At 34.9% G+C, this 7,614-nt stretch overlaps 1 long non-coding RNA gene across 1 annotated transcript; it reads right to left on the bottom strand.

Annotated features, from left to right (window-relative positions):
* Positions 1–1,908: 1,908 nt before the first annotated feature.
* On the bottom strand, positions 1,909–2,541 carry LOC143624827 (uncharacterized). Its single transcript, XR_013152181.1, has 2 exons — positions 2,398–2,541; positions 1,909–2,125 (listed from the first exon to the last, which is right to left on the bottom strand). It is a non-coding gene; the product is annotated as an uncharacterized LOC143624827 (long non-coding RNA).
* Between the last annotated feature and the right edge of the window lie 5,073 nt (positions 2,542–7,614).

Here is a 7,614-nt window from a genome sequence, read left to right as displayed (position 1 = left end):
TTCCCAAGCGTGGGACACCCTTTTGTTTTTTTTATTACAGAGTTACTATCCGTCCGCGAGTGTAATTTAAAAGTGTCTTTTCCTTTTTAATTTGTGAGCGTACTATAAGCGTTTAATAATTTTGCTTACATATTAACTGTTTGGTCCATGAGCCTTTTGGTTATATATACGTACACCACATTTGTAAAACTCATATACCTACGTAATTTTAAATTATTTTTTTTAGTTAATAATGGATTGTTCGTCATCATCCACATCCTACAAGGATGTCCTCAGGAGGCAAATTGAGGATCAAATCGAGGCAGATAAAGCTTGTCAGGAAACTCTTACTGAAGAATTTTTAAAGACTAGCAAAAATTTGGATGCCAAAGGCAATTCTTGAACTGAATTGCTCAATGGAATTGAAGTTGAAGTTTCTTATGTCACTCAGAGATTAGTATGTGATGGTATTTCAAGAGTGTTTATGATGTAGTGATGGTGTGTTTTTATGTGTGTTTTGGTAATAATAAAATTTGTATGTTTGTGTTAAAACATGGATTCAACGTGTAAACTATTAAATTACATTACAAAGTGGTAACATAATACTAGATATCTCCATAAGTCTATATCAAAACATCTAACAAGTATCTTAAAGTAAATAGCAGTTAGTTTTGAAATCATTCAAATTTGTTGTTTCCTTTTCTTAAGTTCAGCAATCAACTCTTCTCCGGTTAAAACAGTGTTGTTAGTTTCGGAATACCTGTGCTTTCTTGATTAGAGTATTTCTATGTTGGTTTACATCCGAGAGGAGGATTTTGCACAAATACTTTGGCGTCAACCTTTTTAGCTGTTTTTGTTATTTACGGCCTTTTTTGAAAAAATTACACCCCCATTGTCTCTTTCCATCATATTTCTCCATGTGTCTCATAGCAAAAATACCACAATCTATTCCATTATTTTTTGTTCTCCATCCCATCTTCACTCTATTGATTGTTGCTATTTGGATTTGCTGAGTAATGGGGTGTTTGATTGTCTTAAGATACATGCAAAAGACGTTTCTCTAAACAAAATAGAAAGCAATTTAAGTATTTTGACAATTTTTATAACATGTATGTATGTTTTTTGGGTTAAAGGTATATACGTTTACCACTATATCAGGAGTCTTTCCGTATCTTTCTTCAAAGTTCTCTCTAATTGCTTTTGATTTGTCTTCTAAGCTTCTAAACTTTGCATCAGCAGGTATTTCTTGATTTTCACTGTTGTCAAGTAGTTCTATCACTCTTGTTTGAAGATTGAAGGTAACCACAAAGAAATGATCTTGTTGTAGAATTGGTAAGAGCATTATAGCAACCTCCTTGAGTGATATAATTCCAAACATTGTCATTTGTTTTTCGATGTTGTCTGAAAACACATCCAGTCTGTGTAACCCCTTGACTTAACATAATGGTCACTTGTCTATATAATAATTAAAATGCAGTTGATTAAAGCATTTATTAAGATTTTTATAATAGTACAAAGAAAGTGGATTAATTTGTACCAGCACAGTACTTGTAGCAAAGAATCTGAACGGTGATGCTGCAGATTTTTTCTTTTCTTCATAGTTCATTAGTTCAATGAATGCATCCATTGCATTGGTGGTTATATAAATGCAAGGACAGTAGGGTTCAAAGATCACCTTGAACGATTATGTGTGAGTGGGCTTGTAGACCTCCTCCCAAATGTCTTCAAGAAAAAAAAAATATATACTCTGAAATTATTTCTTCATCTTTTGTGACACTAGTGGATATGTCAACCTCTCTTAGAAGATATGGAGATTTCAGTGTAATGAGGTAATCACTTGTTGACAATCCGGTGTCAACTGTTAAACATAAAACAACTCATTTTAAATTTGACTGAAAATAATTGTAACTATATTTAAATACCTTCAACCCCTTTTGTTTTTTATTTATAATTAAATACCATCTTTAGCCCACTCAACTACTGTATTAACAACTTTATCAATATATGCGCATGAGACATTGTTTTCTTGACCTGCATCACCTGCATCATTTTTTACGACAGCCAAAGATGTAATATGTTCAAAATAACAGCCTAAACGTTTTATGAGCTTTTTTAACTATGATTATAATTAAGTTGGTACATATACCTTTTTGAGTAGCCACTGGATCACCAACACCAACATCTAAATCAACTGCATCACACAGATGTACTAAGTTTAAAATAACAGCATAAGCGTTTTATGAGCGTTTTAATTATACTTATAATTAATTTAGCCGAAATACCTTTTTGAGCAGCCACTGGACCACCAACACCAAAATCTGAATCAACAGCATTACACAGATGTAATAAGTTTAAAATAATAGCATAAGCCTTTTATGAGCATTTTAATTATACTAATAATTAATTTAGCCCAAATACCTTTTTGAGCAGCCATTGGACCACCAACACCAACATTTTAATCAACTGAATCTATTGCTACAGTTGTATAAGTATTGGGATCTTTCAACTTAAACAAAAATAGTTTTGAAATGGGACAGAGAAACTTGAAAGAAGAAAATATAATTTTTTTCTCACCTAAATTAAAGAGTGATAAGCGTTTTAGGGACCACATTATTAGTGAATCTGTTTTCTCATTCACAGCATCTAGCAAAGATATTGTGATTTTATGGATGTCTATCCTTTCCTTGACGGACCAACTCGTTGATCACTGAGCAAATTTTATCAAATTTCTTCAACTTTTATCCATTGCCTTATTCCAAGACTGTAAAAAGAAAATATAGTTATTGTTATTTCAAAAACATTTTCAATTTATCCCAGCCTGTTGAAATGGAATTAAATAATAGTCAACCAGTTCCTGGGTATATGTTCCCAATGGCATTTGCAAACTTAAAGGTGAATAAACGCTTACATAATCTTGTCCAGCTGTTTGATCGGCATTATCTTTTTCAGATGCACTTTGACCATCTATTTTTGATTATATACAATGTTGTTATATAAACGTCGCATTACCTGAAATACATATAGAAATAAGAGATATGAGAGTTTTTTAGAAGAAAATAAGAAGTTTCTCACAATGTTCTTGTTTTTCCTCAGCTGCAGTGTTTTCTTCAACTCCAGGCTTACCGACAGATGTATCACCATATGTACCACCACATGTAGTCTCATCAAGCACCTTCCGACAGCACTAACTGTCACAGGAGCAGTAGCAGCAGCAACAGCTTCATCAAGTCCCTTCCCAGGCTCCCGGCAGCACTAACTGTCACAGCAGTAGTATCAGCAACAACTACATCAACAGTCTCATCAAGTCCCTTCCCGATAGCACTAACGGTCACAGCAGCAGCCGTATCAATCCCCTTCCCGTCAACACTAAATGTCACAGCAGCAGCAACAGCAACCTCAGTAGCATCTGCAATACCAACTGTAACATATACCTCATCTTCATTATTTCCATCATCTTCTTCAAAGGTAGGACCATTATTCTACAAGTATTTTTCCATCTTATTAAGAGTAGTTGTTGTTATGTAGTTGACTGCAAGCGTTGTGACGGGAGTCCCAAATGGACCATATTTTATCTAGTATTCATGCGTGTAAAGCATCACAAGAAAGGTGATCGGACCGTTGTATTGACTGTTGATATCTCTCTAGTCTTCCTTTGTCATTTTCAAGTTTTCAATAACATAGCTACACCAGTCCATATTTGGAATATCCGAGGTTTTATCAATTGCGGTGATGAATCGTTGATTGCCTGTTGTTGATTTTGTCATAAATCCTATACAGGTTTTGAACAACACAAGGAAATTAATATTAAACATGTCACCAACTGCTTGATCTGCGGCCAGTTTCTCTCTCACATGCTTTATACTTATTCTAGGAGTCGGGAATTAATTTTTGAACAAATCTGTATTAACATCATCCGCCAATCTTGGTCTACTCTTGTCTAAAACTGGAATCTTACCCATTGGTATCCCCAACACTTCATGTACTTTTTGTGATGTTATCTTAATAACACCGCTCCCAATCTTCAATTCATTTAAACGGTTATTATAGTTCATGAGCAACCAATATCCCAAAGTTGTTGGAGTTTGGGTTACTTGAAGTCTTAACATTGACCCGAAACCCATTTCTTCTATACAAGTTTTTTGGGTAGGGGTCATTGCCTTCACTGCATAAACAATATTATATGGTGCACACCTATTCTTCAATTTTTTTGTCTACAAATTCAACAAAAGGTTTTCTTGATGTCCTCTCGCCTGACTTATTTTCTTTAATGGCTTTCTTTTTCGGACGGTGAAAGTCCGGGTAAGAGGTGATGTGTTCCACCTCTTTCCGCTTTGACAACAACCTGTTAATTTTTGTGTCAAGGTCTGAATCAGAGTCTGCTTCCATAACATGTTTTGTTTCACCTTTTTCACCACCGGAGCAACTGTTTTAGTCTTCCTTTTATCTGTATTTTCATCTCTCTTCTCGTTTAGATGCTAAGCTTTATCAGTCTTGTTTTTTTCAAAAACTGAGTCACATACATACAATAAAACATGGGGGTAGGGGATAACAACAGGAATCACAAGTAAACCGAAAACGCTTATCAAACATCACATTGATAATTCTCATACCATAGCCATAACACGCTTAGCATACGCTTATAACATGCTTTAATATTACACATAGATTTTAAAAAAACAAAGATATGTATTACAACAACAACACGCTTATGAAACGATTTAATACATGATGGTAGCTTTACATAAGATGATTTAAACAAATGCTTTGAAAAACTCAATTACTGATGCTTAAATTCACAGCGGTTACATTTTAAGAATAATTAAACCTAAAACTCTAAAAAAATCATAAATTAACACCTGTTCCATCTTTATTCTGAGACCTATCGTGCTTGTGCTTCGTCATTGGTTTCGTTACAGAAGTAGATGAGTTAGGGTTCTTCATTTTCTCCTTATGCTTGTGGTTGTGGTTGTGCTTGTGCTTGTGCTTCGACATTGTGCTTCATAATAGAACCGAATCATCGACGGTTTAAAGGAATATTGGATCGTGGTGGCTGATGTGTGGTGGTGGGTGGTGGTGGTGGGTAGTGGGTGGTGTTGGCGGAGGTCGGTGCTGGTGGTGGAGGAGGTGTGGTGGGTGGTGGTAGTGGCAGAGGTGTGGTGGGTGGTGGTGGTGGGTGGTTGTGGTGTGTGTTTAGTGGTTGGTGCCAGTGGTTGTGGCGAATGTGGGCGGTGGATGGTGGCAGTAGGTGGTGTGTAGTATGATTGAGGATATGTAATCCATGAGACGATGACGGTGCTATCCCTTATGATGACCATGATGATTGGCCCAATTATGACGACGACGATGCTAATATAATGATACCCACATGAATACATGGATATGACAACCTGGTTGGTGGTGATTATCATAATGATGCTGCTAACCTATATGGTACGGTTTGCTTACGCTAACCCATACGGTGGCGACTATAGCTCGTACGATGATCATGATGTCTATGATGATGATCACACATATATATGATGATGATCAATTATAGGTACCTATATGACAATACGCCACACAGACACACACACACACACACACACACATATATATATACATGTGTTGATGATGATGGTGACACCGATGTTTAGTGACATGTAACCCGTATGATCGACGACGACCATGATAACGTATACGATGGTCATACTGATGATAGCCTGTACGACTGATGATGTCGTTTGATGATGACAACAATTCATAAGATGGTGCCGACAGTGATCGCTAATATTGGGCTTTTTGTTAACGATAACCCATATGATGCTGACTACATCCTGTACATGGCGATAGGATATATATATGTTGGTGTTGATGATGTTGTTGACGATTATGATGACACTGATAACGAGATATATGTTGACCGACGCCGACTACGATAGCTATACAATGATCACTTTGATTACCCGCACGTCTGATGATGATGCCTTTTCATGGTGACGGTGATCGATGATTATGATGATGATAACCACTATAACACATGATAATGATGATAAATTTATGATGTTGATCATCATCATAACACATATGGTGATGATGATAACCTAAAAGATGATAATGATACAAAACTACATACTTATTCATTATGATATGATAACACTAGAATGTTATGAGCTTCTCTATTACGAAGTTGAAAATATTATCCTAGAAAATCTTACTAATGGTAAAGATAAGATAGTTCAATAATGGATAAAAATATAATTTTATTAAAAAATACGATTTTTTTAAACGAACTCAATTTTTAACGAAATTTATACCGAAATGTTCATAAAAAAAACTATGTAAGACTATGTTTTTATGTTTTTTTAAAAAGTTAAATATAATAAGTTATAAAACAAAAACCAATACATATATATAATTAAATGTGTAGAAAAAAGTAGAAAAATAAAATAAAAATTCAAACCATCGATAAAACCCCTTTCCTAACTTCATAACCCTAAATCAAGAATCTAACTTCTGACTTTCTAACTTCGCTTTCTGGTAAGAATTATGCAATTTATGTTTCTAAATATGAATATTTGTGTTGTGTTGTAAAACACACTTACTTTCCTTATCTTTTTATCATGATTTAAGTACTTTCTTAGTTTAATTATTAAGTTTTATGGCTTGTTTATGCTTAATTTTACAAAGTTGATTGTTTACTTGTAGGTTATGAGATTTGGTGGAAAAAAGAGTAAAATTTGAAGACTTTAGGGGCTTATTTGGTCAAGTTTTAAATCTACAAGTCAAGGCCCAACCCAAGCCCACAAATTAGAAGCCTTTCTTGCTTATTATATAAATTAAAAAAAATAACAAAACCCTAACAGCCCTAGAAGTTGCGATCGGCCAGAAGAGAAAAAGAAGAAAAAGAAACTTGTGGCGGCTTGTGGTGGCTGTTTGGACGGCTAGGGAAGAAGAAGGAAGGCTCGGGTTAACTTGGTACAGCTGCTAGGCTTCTTATGCACTCATAAACTCAGCATATAACCTTAAGTAATTCATTCATAAACTTTGTCTTTTGTTCAAGAACCCTAACTTGTTAAGTTTAAGTGTTGGATTGTTTTGCAAGTAGTTTGAAGTCTGACTTGTGTTTGATTGTTCTTGATCACTGAATGAGTTTTATTATGTTTACGTTGATGTTTATGATGTTTAAATCCATTGTTAGCTGCTGTCCAAAATCAATGATAGGCTAAATTAGTTAGTTCTACCTAGGTTAGATGATTATTGTTGGGTTTTAGTAAGTAGTTTGGATTGTTGATGATCATGGATTGAATTGTTAATGTAAAGTTTGTTTTAACATTGAATTAGGTTGTGTTTAATGGCTGTGAATTTGTTAATTACACTCATATACCTCTTGCTTTGATTAATTGAATGAGTTTTGATTGATTGTTGCTTGTTAGGACTCTTTACTTAGTGTTTAGGGTTTGTTTGCGGGAAGTACAACCGTAGGGTTTAGGTGAGTGTATTAATTGAATATAATCAGTGGGTAGACACCTTCTTAGAGACCGAGAGGTGATAGAAAGTAGGGTCGTCTCATAGCTTTTACTTGTTAGGATTAGGATCGCGCGAGAGCGGGTTCGGTTCTTGTCGGGTTTGGGTTTGAGAGCGATTAGTTGATCTAGT

Source organism: Bidens hawaiensis, unplaced genomic scaffold, assembly GCF_021521415.1.
Source record: "Bidens hawaiensis isolate Kalapana, Puna unplaced genomic scaffold, B.hawaiensis_p1.1 tig00000416_1, whole genome shotgun sequence".
In the NCBI taxonomy this organism is placed as follows: Eukaryota; Viridiplantae; Streptophyta; class Magnoliopsida; order Asterales; family Asteraceae; genus Bidens; species Bidens hawaiensis.
This window is presented reverse-complemented; position numbering and strand designations above follow the sequence as displayed.